At 56.0% G+C, this 14,947-nt stretch overlaps 1 long non-coding RNA gene across 3 annotated transcripts; it reads right to left on the reverse strand.

Moving 5' to 3' along the window:
- Nucleotides 1-429: 429 nt before the first annotated feature.
- LOC122681574 lies at nucleotides 430-7,184 on the reverse strand. Of its 3 annotated transcripts, none has more exons than XR_006337033.1 (4): nucleotides 6,968-7,184; nucleotides 4,718-6,012; nucleotides 2,944-3,674; nucleotides 430-1,729 (listed from the first exon to the last, which is right to left on the reverse strand). It is a non-coding gene; the product is annotated as an uncharacterized LOC122681574 (long non-coding RNA). The 3 variants fall into 3 exon arrangements; XR_006337032.1 differs by having other exon boundaries at nucleotides 2,944-3,696; XR_006337031.1 differs by lacking the exon at nucleotides 2,944-3,674 and having other exon boundaries at nucleotides 6,968-7,173.
- Nucleotides 7,185-14,947: the final 7,763 nt, after the last annotated feature.

Raw genomic sequence — 14,947 nt, forward strand, 5'->3', positions numbered from 1 at the left:
AGCCTGGTAGAGTGCCCTAGAACTTTCTGAACTTGGGCACTTTGCAGAGGAAGTCATTAAAATGGAAAGAAAGCACAAACCAGGTTCCACTGCTATCTGGGCAGCTCTAGGAACTGCCCAGATCTTCACATTTTTATGGTCAATCATTGTCCTCTGGCATTGTGTTTGGAGCACTGCCCCTTGACAACGAACTGAAATTGGGGTGCTGGTGTGGACACCCCCCTCTCTCTATGGACTTTAGCTGACTTCAGCTGGACATCTCACTTCGGGGAAGGATGTCTCCTCCTGCTATCGGAAGAGAAGACAGAAATTTTCTCCGGGTCATGGAGTGGGTTCATGGCCAAACAGGAAGCACCCCCCTCCCCCGGCCCCGCTCCAAGCGGCTTGGCATTGGGGGTTCTGGCCTGGAAAAGGGAACACTAGGCGTGGTACTCAAAAATGAGCTGGCGCAGCTAGCATGCTTTATTTGCAGAACACAAAATCCTACATTAGTGGAGTGTTTTGTGGTCACTTCTGTTTGGGGGATCTTTGCATATATATTATTTGAATCTTTAGAAACTGTCTTTTGTTCTTCCTTTTTTTGATTCCTAAGTTGTTCATTTCCATCTAGTGACAATTGACACCATGTCTCAGAAATGACGAGAACATGCTGGAACAAAGTGGGCTGATTTAACTGTGTTCCATGAATAACAGAGTTTTGCTGAAGGTTAAGGGCATTGGCTATGTGACAGAGCAAGCCTGCATGAGCTGTGATCTGTTAGATGTTGCGTCCAGGTGAGGGTTATTATTCAGTGTGGTCCAGGTGTGGGCCGACAGTGGGTACCTGGCATACCCAAGAAGACGATCATGTGGTCAGCATGGTCCCGGGAAAAGAGTCAACCCGGAGTTGTCCAAACATCCTGGAAGGCAGAGCTTCATGGGGATTAAGTTTCTCTGGTGAGGGGAGGGCACGGGTCTTTGGAAGGATCTTTGGTAGCAAGAGTCCGTGGATGGTAAAAAGTGTTTTGTCTCCTCAAAGTTGTTATTTCAGCTTAGGCAGGGAGAACACCTTTGGAACAGAGAAGATGGCTTTGGAGTCTGCGTGGCCACTTGCTGACCTCTCCCGGAGCCCTTTGTCAGCCTCCTATCCCCCTCACAGGGCTCAGAGCCTGCGGGGCATGCCCAGGCCCTCCGAGTGAGCTGCCATCATCATGGCAGGATCTCTATGTTCCAGTCGCCCTGCTTTGCTGACCTCTGATGTGAACTGAGATGTCAGCCTTGCTGGGCTGGGCCACTGTCCAGCTCAGTGCAGGTGCCTGCTGGCTGGTACGGACAAATTGAGAAGGGCTGACTCGGGGCCACAACACCCCTGCTCTTCCTCGCTCTTTGTGAGTCCCCAGCAAGGTGACTCTCCCAAGTCCGAGTTTCAGTTCCATCTGTCTTTTTTAGAGTATCTGTGGCCTTGGAAAGCAGTTACTAGGGAATCTGATTTCCTTGCGCAGGTCCTGGGCATTCTCCCAAAATGTTGGCGGATGGGGGAGGCTCTCCCTGGGCTTATGAATGCGCAGATAAATCACACGGAGGAATGTGTTGGCCCTTCTGGCAGTGGCGATGGGAACAGAGATCCCTGTTCACAAGCATTTTCTTGGGTCTGGCTTATTCCGCTGGTGATAGTCAGGCTTCTGGGCTGGCAGATGCCATGGTGTCCAGTTCTCTTTAGAAGCCACCAGCTGGATATAGCTCAGAGAACCTGGGTGAAAGTTTAGGTTTTGGGCAGAAGAAGATGGAGTCTGGACTTCCTGCCCTCCCTTTGAGCCCTGACAGCTGAGGAAATCCGGAGCACCCTCCGTTCTAGGGAAGGCCAGCAGCAAAATGGGGAGACACTACCTCCATGCCAGCAGCTCCAGGGCACAGGTGCTGCTGGAAGCTCAGGAAGAGACATGCCAGGCCCCGGCGCCAGCAGAGCCCTGTGTTGTCCAGACTCTGGGCCTCGGCTGCCTGGCATCTCCCTGTAAAAACCATTTGAATTTCATTTTGGACCCACGTGTGCGATCTTTCTGCATCCGCCTCCATAAAGAGGCAAATGTCTTGCCAGGCGGAGGGCATGGGAGCCGCCTGGGCCTGCCCAGTGCCTGCCTGCCAGTCTGGGGGTGGATGAGGGGTCAGGAGGTCCACTTGGCGGAGACCTCGTGTTCCTGAAGACCCTTGCTTCAGGTGAGTTATTACGTCGGCTTCAACCACAGCTATGCCCACACCGCAGGGTCCACCGACACGCGGAGAGACACCCGCCAAGCCTCCCGCCTGGCTTGCATGCCAGCCCGCCCACCTGTGATGCCCGGTGTTAGTCTTCAATCCTGTAACTGCCTGGTGACTAGGAAGAGTATGTTGCACGGAGGAGGTTTTGTGTTAAAGACGTGAAATGCAGACATTCAGTTACTAACCACTCTCTGCAGTGTGCCTGGGCCTCTCTTCCCGTTGCATCTGGTTGAGAATCTCAGCAAACTGAGGGGCTGGGAGCTCTCCTTGCTGTGAGACCCTGCCCTTGGCATCTCCAGCGCCAAGCCACTACCTCCTGGGAGCAAATGTCCTGCCACTCATGACCACCAAAAAAAGGAGCGATGGCCCAGGAATGGAGGGACAGAGTTGGGCCACCAAGGGACTGGAGCCTCTGCTTTTTCAGTGGATCAGGGTGTGTCATCCTGCTCTGGGCCTCTGGATTCCCCTGTGCCTTTCCTTCCCCATCCTTCTCTTGTCCAGTGGCCTTGTCTTCTGTCCCCCATGGTCCTGCCTGCTCTTGGCTCCCTGTCCCACCTGCCTGCTGATTCACGCTTCCAGGGCTCTCCCCATCGTGTCCACTGCTCATGCCACAAACGCCTCATGAGCTGTTCCTCAACCCTCGTTCCTCTCCCCTTGTAATGTTCTTGAAATTTCCTTCTTTGTTGACTATGCAAATCTCTATCTCACCTCCTCCAGGAAGTCCTCCAGGACCACACCTCCTGTCTTCCCTCTTCTTCACTCCTGGAAGCTGACGTATTTCTGGGTTCCATTATGAGGTCCCCAGTGTCTCCTCTGCTCAGGATGGTCTTATCAGAGTCCCAGAACTATGACCAGAGATGGCCCCTTCCTGCCTACTGCTCACTGAGTCACCAGGACTGGCCAAGCCAGGGCAAATAGTGGCCTGAGCCCTTGATACATCTTCCTCCCCCATCTAGGACCTTTCCAACTATCAGAGGATCAGCTGCAGCTAGACATCCTAGACTGCCCTGCTGCATCTGACTGATAGGTGCCAAGGCCTGATAGTCACCCCTCCCATCACCAGAAGAGAGACAGACTCCCCCCTGAGAAGCCCACCATCTGGGGCTCCAGCTCAGCAATGGAGCTGAGACAGTGCAGCAGCCACTGCCCTGCAGCCATTCTCAGGGTGCTGGGGGGTTGCTGGGTGGGAGATGCCCCCTCTGGGACGATTGCCTCCAGGGTCCTGACAAGTCCGTGGGTTGTGGCCTTAAAGAGGATATGACATGGCTCTGCATCAGCCAGAAAGGAGGGCCAACCGTGGCTCTGGGCCAGCAGGGGCAGATGAGTCTGCCGGTGGAGATGGAGAGCCAGGCGGGTGCTGTGGATGCCACGGCAGGTCTGCCAGGCCCTGGTGGGGTCTGACTCCTCGGAGGGGTGAAGTTTGTGAGGAGACAGAGCCACTGCATTGGAGCAGAGAAGGACCTGCGTTAGGAAAGCAGGGACTGCCATCAGGGAGGAGACCCTTGGGCCTGTGGGTGACCCTCCTGGCGACCAGCTGAGACTTGGGTCTGCCTGAGGTGTGTGGGGTCCCTGAGGAGCTTCGCTTGGGGGTAGAGTGACCAACCTGGCCCTCTCCAAGCTCCTGGGGTCAGGCTGAGGCTACTGAAAGGGCTACTGGGGGGTGCGGAATCAGGAGACAGTGCCCAGGGCATATAAGGGGGCTGTCTCCAGGTCCTGCGCTTCCTTCTGGGGAGGTGTCTGCCGTCTGTGGAGCCCAGGAAGCCTGGCAGCCACCTGGACCCTGTTCAGCTTGTACCGACTTGCTCTGATCTGAACAGCCCATCCAGTGGGCGGGCGGGTTCAAGTGAGTTCTCAGGGAGAGTGAACGACATCTAAAGCCCCTTAGCGGTGAGAAGGTCTGTCCAAACCCTCTGCAGCCATGTGGCCCATGGCCAGTGCCCTGCAGAGGAGCTGGCCCTCTCCCACCTAGGAGAACATTTTCTCATTCCAGGGTACACATGCGATTTTCTGGCTCGCTGAGAGGCCTGAATGTTCTATTAAACCCCAGGAACACGGAGCCCCTGAGGGGATTTGAAGAGCCTGGTCAATTTCTGGATCCCAGATGTCCTGATCCACAGCAGGAAGTGGGGCGACTTGTGGCTCTGGGGGCCCCAGGGGTTCCCATGTGTGCAGGCCCTATGGGTCTCCTCCGGGCTCAGCAAGGCCGGCAGAGGCACCCTTGCCTCCCACCTGTCTTCCCCCCTGCAGCCTCCCCCTCCACTCAGGTGGGGGCCAGGCCTGCCGGACCCCCCTCTGCGGCCATGCCTCTCAACCCCCCAAACCCTTCCAGCTGCTCCTGGCTGGGCTAATGAGGTCACCTCTGAACCCGAGCACCTCGGCGACTGTGGCCGGGTCACCCCATCCTCCTCTTGTGCAGACCCCTCCCCCACACTGCCCCTGCTGCCCTCAGCTCCGTCCAGCCCCCCAGTCCCCAACCACTCACCTAGTTCAGCCGAGGCCCCTGCAGCAGCATCTCTGGGGAATGCATCCCCCGCCGTCCAAAGCCTCACCACTGGGTGTCCTCTGTCATACCTCTCTGCCTCAGGCCCTGGCGCTGCTGTGATCCAGGGCTGCTTCCCTCTGTCCCTGTGCTCCAGTCCCGTTTCCCCACCAGGCTTCCTCCAGCTTCTCCCCACGAGCCCTGTGGTCCCAGGAGGTGTCCTCTTCAGCCTCTCCCGTTGCTCCCCAGACAGGGTCACGGCCCAGGACCCCCTCCTGTGGCCCTCACCTGCTCCCTCCCCTAGTCCTCATCTCAGTGAATCTGCTCAAGAGAGCTGAGCCCCTCTGCCCACACCCACTTCTTGGAACCATCTCTTGAGTCATTCACTCTTCCTGTTCCCTGTTCTGCACCTGGCCCGTCATCTCTGCCGCTATCCCCATGGGTCCCTGGGCCAGCTCTGTGTGTCTTCGTGCAGTGCCAGCTCAGGGGCAGTGCGGGGCGCCAGTGCACATGGGCCCCTGCACTTCATCAAGATTATCTACCCCTTCTGCTCGCTGTCTACACCCTATGCATTGTCCTGCCCTGTCCTTCCCAGCGTCCAACTGCCAGGGCTCCCAGGGACCCCAGACCCTGGGCCAGGATGTCCCACGTCCCTCCTGAGGCCCAACTCCTTTTGCTCCCTCCCCAGCCTCACTGACTTTCTGCCCCCGCCCCCGCCAGGCTTTATCCTCACCACGGCTCTCTGGGTCTCTGTGTCTATCGCTCCCTCTGCCTCCTCTGTTTGTCACAGGAATTTTATTTATTGCAAGATCGACATCATAACAATATTAAAGGATGTTTAAGACATGTATTTATTGGCTGTGGTGGATCTTTGTTGCTTCGCACGGGCTTTTCTCTAGTTGTGGTGCACAGGCCTCTCAGCGGTGGCTTCTCTTGTTGCAGAGCGCGGGCTCTTAGGGCACACAGGCTTCAGGAGTTGCATCTCGCAGGCTTAGCTGCTCTGCCGCGTGTGCCCAGACCAGGGGCTGAACCGGTGTCCTCTGCGTTGCAAGGTGACTCTTAAACATTGAACCATTGAATAGGGAAGCCCTATTACAGAATATTTTAGAGGAGAACCATTCACTCTTGGCTTGAGCATGGTGGCTGTGTTCCTGCACCCATGGTCTCTCCAGTCCTGATTGGTGACGGCCACTTCCAGTGTCACATGGGGAGCGAGGTCCTTGTCACCAGATGATGTCCATGCTGCCCAGATGCAGCAGAGTGAGGTACCTGGTGGCTGCACCCCTATGGCCTGGCACCTGTTTTAGCAAAAGGTAGGGAAGGGCACCCACTGTCAGCCCTGGGTAGTGGGGGCAAGGGGTGCTGAATTCCCAGACACCCCCACCCTCGTCACTGGGTGTGCTGGGTTCTCAGAGGGGGCCCAGGCACCCCCAGCTCAGCACACGGGAAGCCACAAGGGAAAGGAGTCAGTGCAGGAGGGCTTCGCCCAGTCCCCAGACACCATGTTTTCGAGGTGGGGGTGTCTCCCCAAGGCTGTGCCAGCTCCCTGGATGGCCCCTCTCCTCCCATCCAGGCCCCAGTCACAGGCGAGATCCAGCTGTGGGCGCAGTCAGTCCACACACCACCCACTGAGGTAGGGGCTGGACTCCTTCCAGCCCTTGGTCCTCAAACCCACAGCCCCTCTCCCCCACCTCCCCATCCCTCCCTTGCTCGATCAGGACCCTTTTTCCGGCTGCTCCCCTGTGCTGGGCTGAGGGTGCCTGGGCTGCTTTGAGGATCCAGCCCTGAGGCAGCCCTCCTCCCCCACCAGTAGGCCAAGCTGTTCTCTGCCCCTGGAAGCCCCCCAGCCCCACCATCAGCCTTGAACCTCCTCAGAGCTGGGCCCACTTTGGTTCAGACTGTTTTCTGCTCCTGTCCCCTGCATGTTTGCAAGTGACTCGGGTCCTGGGCTCCCATGTGGGTCGGGGCCGCAGGGGGAGGCACCAGGGCAGCATTTCCAGGGAATTCATGTCAGCATTTCTCAAGAGCACACCCGCCCCCTTCTCTACCCTCTGGGGGCTTTTCAAAAAGCCCGCTGGCATGCATTGCTGGTGAGAATGTAAAATGGTGCAGTCGCTGTGGAAAACAGGCTGGCAATTGTGCAAAAAAAACCCCTCTTAAAACAGAATTGCCATATGATCCTGCAATTCTCTCGGGGATACTATCCCCGAGAGAATTGAAAGCAGAGATTTGAGAAGATATTTGCACACTCACATTCACAGCAGCACTATTCACAACGGCCAAGAGATGGAAGCAACTGAAGTGTTCATCAGTGGGTGAAGCATAGACAACCATGCCTGTCCGTAGGATGGAGCCGCTGTGGGACATCTGTGCAGGCCGGGGCCCCAGAGGGCAGGCTCCACAGTTGGCTGAGCGAGGTGGGGGCTGCCCAGTCTGATTAACTCAACTCTGGATGACAAGTGACTCATAGCCAGTTGCCTCAAATCAGGGAACTGGAAAAAACCAAGTGTTCAATAAATATTTTCCTCATAACCTTCATTAATTATGTCTCTACATGGCCTGGGAGGTGTTAATTGCCTTCTGTCCAGGCTCTGCTCACAGTGACAGGAGCACTGTCTTGGGGGTATCCTTGCCTTCTGGGTCCCACTTCTAAGGAGACTCCCCCCTAGCTCTGGCAAACTGTAGTGAGTGATGTGTGGTCAATGGTGGTGTTGGTGGTGCTCTGAGTTTCAGGGACAGTGAAGCCTGGATATGAGAAATGGGCCCTCATCTGTGGAAATTAGGTGGCGCATATGTGGGGCCTGGGCCCCCTGGGCCCCTCGGCTGGGAGGGGCCCGGGAGGGAGCTGCCAACAGAAGAGAGGGGCACAGAGGAGGAGGGGGCACAGAGAACCCCATGTGAAGGCCTCTGACCTCTCCCCAGGTGTCCTTCTACCCAGAGAACCCTGCTCCTGGTCTGAGGCCTCAGTGGGCCCCGAGCTGTCTTGACCAAGGAGAGGAGGGCACCCAGAAAAGGCCAGGCTGCAGGGAGCAGGGCTGCCTACTGCTTGCTAAGTCACCTGCCATCCCATCTTCCCCTGGGCTCCTCATCCCACACCCTGGATCCAGCTCTGAGCTGTACCCGTGCCCCGCCACCCCGGCCCCAGCCCCCGCCCTGGCACATGAGCTGCCTCATTGTGCAAAGCCCTGGGGGTATGAAGTGTGGGCTGTGCGGAACTGGCCCGGGGGGGCAGCAAGGTACTGCCAGTGAAGCTCCACCACCTCCTTCAGGTGAGGTTGCTCCCATTTCACGGAGAACGACCTGTCTGTCTTCTGACCCTGGGTGGCCTTTGAGCCGGCCTGTGGGCAGCCACCCCCACTCCTATCCTTGGCACTGCTCTCTCGAGCAGGAAATGGATCCCAGCAGCTGCAGTCCTACAGGGCAGGAAGGCGGCCTCAGGGAGGGCTTTTCCTTGTCCTACTTGTTCTGTCTTGTTCAGGGCAACATATTAACCGAAGGATGGAAAACAGTGGAAATTTCAGCCTGCAGGCCCATGGAGCAGAGTTCTTCCGAGGGCGACAGTCAAGGAGAGCGCTCGCTCTCGGGGCCCAGCTGCTGCCCCTGCACGAGCTTCCAGTGTCCACCCCAGACTGTGACCCCAGGCTGAGGATCCTCCTCTTAAGGCACTTTCTCAGCTTCTCTTCTAACTCATAGGCAGCTGCCTGGACATGGAAAAGAAGTGTTAATTGCACAGTTGTGTCTAATTCTTTGCAACCCCATGGACTGTAGCCCACCAGATTCCTTTGTCCAGGGGATTCTCCAGGCAAGGAGACTAGAGTGGGTTGCTATTCCCTTCTCCAGGGGATCTTCCCAACCCAGGGATCGAACCTGGGTCTCCTGCATTGCAGGCAGATTCTTTACCATCTGAGCCACCAGGGAGGGAGATGGTTTATTATGATAACTGAGTTAGTGAAACAGGGATTTGCATTTACGTTTTCTTCGCCCTCATTTCTGGGGAAGAAAGTGAAAGGGGGCCTCCCCACAGGGGATTCTGGGAGCACACCCAGGGCTCCGCTGACCTGCGTGGACTTGATTGGCTTTGGCTTCTGTTCAGGCCAACCTGAAACTCCCGGTGGCCACAGGGACTGGGGGACTTGGGGACACAGTCTGTGTCATCCCCACTTGTTCCTTGCTGATGCTAGAGAGTGGGGACAGTATGGCCCCTCTGGACACCGGAGGATGTGATGCCCACTTCCTCTGTCTTGAAGGAAGCCTCGCTCCATCCTTTCATGCAAGTTCCGGCTTTATCTGGTCTTTCTGGTGAAACTGGCAAAGTGTGGTTTGAATGGGTATTTCCCTTTTTGGATAGTGATTACATAGATAATAACAAAGAGCTTCCCGTAGAGATATCCAAATACAGAATTGCAGAAGTTGCCTAGAAGTGGGGAGGGTCTGTTCCCAGCACTTCTGGGGCTGAGCTCAGGTCAAAAGTAGTACATCAGTCAACACGGTTATGCTGCCATGACCAGCAGGCCCAAGGTCTGGGAGCTCCATCCCAAGTGGCCTTGGAGGGGGCAGTGCAGGGGCCCAGATGGTCAGGGAAGGAGGGGCAGTGTGACCCTTGTACCTGCTGAGTCCTGAGGGTGCCCACCGGAACGTCACCTTCCGGGGGGCCCTCCATCCCCATCCTACCCCATGCCCTGAGGACAGAGCAGGATTCCCGGACACAGGCTCAGCCTGACACGTGACTTCCCTTCTGCTTGGGTCTGGTTCAGGGGTCATCTAGGGGGAGCTGTGCAGAGCTCAGCACACAGAGCCGTCCACCCGCATGGCAAGTGGGAGAAGCCTTCACCGGCGTATCCTCCTGTTGCCCCCAGATGCTCCCACGGTGGGAGCTGGAGATGGGAACAGGAGTAGTGACCTCCTCAGCCCCTCTCCTGCCTTTGGCCCCGTCCTGGGTCTTTGCTCACTTGAACCACCTTCTCCAGACTGTTCTGCACCCATCAGGGCCCCTAACGTATGGCCAGAGAGCACATGGTTTGAAAAGTAGGGGGTGGCCAGGCCCCCCAGCTTCCATAGACCTGGGGGTGCCCTGCGGTCCCTAGGCTGCCTCCGCCCCTGCCCCCACCCCCTTGTTCTGCTGAGTCACGTCCTGGCTCCTCTCTGGGCAGTTATGACTTCTGGTCAGTCGGAAATGTTTCTGGTTGAGCTGCCAGTGGCTTCATGTCCTTCCTGCCCCTTGAGAGGAAAATTTCAGTTCTGGAAAATTACCAGGCCAGAAAGGGAGGCAAGTTTCTGCCCTGGGGCAGTTTGAGAAAGAATTTTCCCGACTGCCTGGCTCCTGGCAACCTCTGATAGCACCCTCTCCTGACCCTCTGGCAGTGGGACCGCTGTGTCACAGACTGTCCTTGTGGACACGAGCCAGTGTGTCAGAGAAGCGGCTCGGCCCTGTGTGACAAGTGCAGGGTGAAACTGTGAGTTCAGGCATATGGACTCTTTCCAGAAAGCACAGCAAACCCCTACAACTGCCTGGAATGACTGAGAGGTGCACAGGAGCCAGGCCCTCCCCCACCTCCCAGGGTAAGCACCTGGAAGTCAGGTAAACACCAAAAGTGGGTTCAGTAGCAATCGAATCTTTAGAGCAGAAAAAATAGTTGACGGTCAGCTTGCGTAAGGCTGGAAGTCCCCCAGGGTGGGGTCAGGTCCAGAGCTCTCTGAGTGCCCCCTGCACCGCCCTGCTGACACAAGTGATGCTATTCAGGTTCATAGACATCACTGATCTGAATATTCATGCCACCCTCTTCCTCTTCTCTGGTTGAGGAAGCAACGTGGCTCCTGTCTCAGCTCCCTCTGTCTCTGACTGGGACATCTGTCCCCGTGAGTGGGTGTCACTCCAGCACACACAGGTGAACCCCGTCATCCCACGGAGACTCCTAAATGCTCCAGGAGGGAAACCCTGGGAAGTTTTACACAGCACAGTAGGTCTGTCCAGGGAACCAAGGACAGACCTGACCAGCCTGACCCTAACCCTAGGCATGTTACAACATTGCCCCATCTGGACTTCTCCGTGGTCCATGCCCACCAGGCTGGCACGTGGGTTGCGCCATGGGCCTCAGTCTGTCCATATGTGCAGTGGGGGAGTAAGTGGGGGTGTAGGAGAGCTCAGGCGACAAGACCACACGCTTCCCAGAAGGGTGTGGCCTTGGGGTCACTGTTCCATCACACACTAATATTTAAGAAGCACGGATCAAACCTTTGAAAGCAGCCATGGCTTCTCGCAACTTCATGGTGCTGGCAGCACCCAGCTCCTCCCGGGGAGGTGGCAAGCCTTGGCTACTATGACCCGTCCCTGAGCTGACCAAGAGCAGCACACGGCCAGCACCTTACAGCTCTGGGGCCAGAGTCCTGGTCTCCCTGCCTCCGGTGTCTGCAGGATGGAGATCCTCCCAGAGGCTTTTCCCGCCATCCGGAAAAAGCTTCCGGCTTTCAAATGCACCACACCCCACGGCTCATGGCCCTTTCCCCACACCGCTCCCGCCTCTGCTTGCATCACACGTCTCCTCTGGCTCTGAGCCTCCAGGCAGGGTGCTCTAAACCCCGGAGACTACCAGGCTCATCTCCCATCTCACAGCTCATACCCCTTTGCCAAGCAAGGTTCGCAGATTCAGGGTTAGGATGGAGGTATTGTTAGGGACTACTCTCCGCCCACAACCCGGCGTCTCAGCTGCTATTCAGGCACCCTCCCTCCCCAGGTCCCCTTGCTGTCCTTTCTCCTCTTTGTGCCTACTCCAAGGGCTTTCAATCCCTTGGCCTGGGATCTGAGCTGGCATCTCTCTGCAGGGGTGGGGTTGGCCGCCCAGGTCACCCAGCTAGTGCCTGGTCACTGAGACTTTTCTGCTATTGGTTCTATGCCAGCAGGGCATGCATCTGCTCCTGCCCCACCTTGCATGTCCTTTAGAACCCCGGTAACGTCATCTCACGGCTGTTAACCCAGGTGGGCTACCTGAAGGTGGGGGCTGGAGACACGGCCTCTGAAACCCAGTCCCAGCCACCCAGCACATTAATCTGATTTTAAGTTACCTTTAAAAACTTAAACTGATACTTGTGCAGTTTTTGAAAGCTTTTAAGTATGTTTAAGACAACTCAGGTAAATGAGTATCTTTTTTGACTATAGATCTTTTGAAATTTAAGTATAAGCAATGATTTCTGATAAAGATTTAGGTTCTGAACTTAGATGCACTGTAAGCATAAAACATACCTGGGAACTTTGAAGACTCAGCAGAAAAAAAGAAAGTAAAATACTTCATTAATAATCCCTGATGTTCATTATATGTTGAAATGATAATTTGGGGGCTATTTCAGGGTAAATCAAAGATGTATTAAAATTAATTTTAACTGTTTCATGTAAAATTACATATGAGGCTCTATTATATTTTTATTCCACCATGATAATCTAGACGCAGGAGTTTAACAATCAAAACCTGAAGGTTTAATGTGCCACCTAGTGGTGAGTGACTCTGGAGGCTGTGAGTGTCTCTGTGGGTGGCAGAAGAGTGTGTATGTCCATGTGTGTGTATGTGTCTATATGTGTGTGCATCTATATGTGTCTGTGTGTGTCTATATGTCTCTGTGTATGTGTGTCTGTGTGTGTGTCTGTGTCTCTGTGTGTGTCTGTGTATGTGTCTATGTGTGTCTGTGTGTGCCTGTGTATGTGCCTGTATGTCTGTGTGTGTATCTATATGTGTCTGTGAGTGTCTATGCGTGTCTGTGTGTGTGTCTATATGTAACTGTGTGTGTCTGTATCTATGTGTCTGTCTCCGTGTGTGTATCTATACGTGTCTGTGTGTGTCTATGTGTGTTTATGTTTGTCTGTATATTTGTGTGTCTCTGTGTGTGTCTTTGTCTCTGTGTATATCTATGTCTATGTCTATGTGTCTCTGTGGGTGTGTGTCTGTATCTCTCTGGTGTGTCTATGTCTATGCATGTTTGCGTGTGTCTGTGTGTGTCTACGTCTATATGTGTGTGTCTGTGTCTCTATGTATGTGTGTGTCTATGTCTATGTGTCTCTGTGGGTGTGTGTCTGTGTCTCTCTGGTGTGTCTATGTCTATGCATGTTTGCGTGTGTCTGTGTGTGTCTATGTCTATATGTGTGTGTCTGTGTCTCTGTGTATGTGTGTGTCTATGTCTATGTGTCTCTGTGGGTGTGTGTCTGTGTCTCTCTGGTGTGTCTATGTCTATGCATGTTTGCGTGTGTCTCTGTGTGTGTGTCTATGTCTATATGTGTGTGTCTGTGTCTCTGTGTTTGTGTGTGTCTACGTGAGGTGGGTGTGGTGGTGGGCACAGTGCTGACTACAGAGTGGTGTGAAGCCCATGGTCTCTGCCACAGGAGGGTCAGTCTGGGGCGCAGTCCCCAGCATAGTGGTTAGAGTGGATGTCCCACTGACCCCTTCTTTGCAGAGGGGGCTCAGCTTACCAGCTGGGGCCCAAGGGAGAGGCTGGTCTCCAACCAGAAACAAGGCCCTGCCCTGGGCTCCCAGAAGGGTGTTCCAACCAGGAGCTTCCTCTCCCTCTTGCCATTGGCTGGACCATGCAGAGGCTCTTGGGGCCTGGAGGGTGTCCTGGCCCCCACCCACAGCCTGTCAGAGGAGGCAGATCCTGGAGGGCTTGGGCAGGAGGGCCAATCTGGGTGACAGATGATCCCCCTGCAAGGCAGCAGACTTCTCCTGGGGTGTTTCCAGCAGGGGGCATTTCCAGAGAGGGACTCTGCTCCACTGGTTACTAACTGCTCACAGACAGTGGCCTCCTCACCCTTCCATCAGAGTCACTTCCTGGGTTACTGTGTCCCAGACTCATTCAGCCCCCACCCCACCCTGTGCTCAAGAAGTGGAGGTCACATGGGGGGTACCTGCCATCAGCAGCTGCAGTGGGGACATTTGACAAGTAGTGACTCTTTCTTTGGGAAACTCTCCAGTCTTTGAGGGACCATGAGTTCTCCAGGCAGGCCAGGGGACAGTGGGCTGGAGACCCCTGGCAGGGCCAGTGGGGAGCCGACCTGAGCCTGGCCCACCAAACTCTTGGGCTCCTGGGTGGCTGTGGGGCTGGTGGTGAGATTGACTCGGGTAGGGGCAGGAGTCTGGTGGCCCTGGCGGTGAATGTGTATGTGGGGGGAGGTACATGGCAGCCTGATCCACTGGGCACCAGTAGGGAACCTGCACACCTAGAGTTCTGCTTTCTCAGTGTTCTGGTCAGGGCCAGAACTGAGAAAGCCAGCAAAGCCAGCCTGAGACGAGAAGCAGGGAGCCCAGTGGTGAGCAGGGTGGGGCCATGGAACCCTCCAGAGCTGGGGCCACAGTGAGGGGTCCATGATGGGACATTGGTCCTCCAGCCCTGGGTCTGCTGAGGTGGCTGTGGCTTTATCCCAGCGATGCTGTCCTGTGTCCCTTGAGGTCATCACCTTGTGCAAGCTGTGAGGTGCTGGCAGCCTTCTCCAGCCATTGCGGGTGAGCAACAGCACTAGAAGATAGACGAGAAGCAGGGCGGTCTGACACCCGCTCTCCCGGCACCTCCCTTGGGCAGCAGACGCAGTGAAAACCCTGTGGGCACGGAGGGTGGCTGCTTACCGGTCACACAGACCTGGATGCCACCCTGGTCTCCACCTCTCACCTGTGTTTCCTACCTGTTCTTCCTCTGTGTTTTGATACAGCCTTTGGGCAGCGCCTCCCTGGGATGCATGTCCAGGAAGGTGATGACGCCCAGAAGGTGATTAGTCAGCCGGCTGCTTTGGGACCTTGGAGCCACCAGGAACACAGGCAGGCTGGCAGGGGTGTCCGGTCACCATCCTCTCCTGCCCTCTTTTCGGGTCCCTAGACAGCTGTGGCTGTGCAGGAAACCTACTCTTGGAGGAGGGCCTCCATGCGGAAGGAACAGGTGGACATGAGGGACAGGAGCCGGCTTCTCTGTGCTCTGGGCTCAGAGCACATCAGCAGCCCTGGGTCTCCGGGCCTGGGTCTGCCCGGCTACCTCAACTCTAGCAGCCGCAGGACAGCGGGTATCTCTGCCGGTGTCTGCAGGCAGGAGTGGAGGGACGGCTGGCTGGCTGCCGGTCCTGCTGAGTGAGAACCTGGGGTGCATGAGGGACTCAGCTTTCCCAGGAGGGAGGGGAGTGAATCAGCTTCATGGAGGAAGGTTACCTTGCTGGTGACTTTGGGAGCACTGCCTCTGGGCCAGATTCTCGCTCTTGGCTGTGTGTCCAGG

This window comes from Cervus elaphus, chromosome 23 (assembly GCF_910594005.1).
Source record: "Cervus elaphus chromosome 23, mCerEla1.1, whole genome shotgun sequence".
Taxonomy (NCBI): Eukaryota; Metazoa; Chordata; class Mammalia; order Artiodactyla; family Cervidae; genus Cervus; species Cervus elaphus.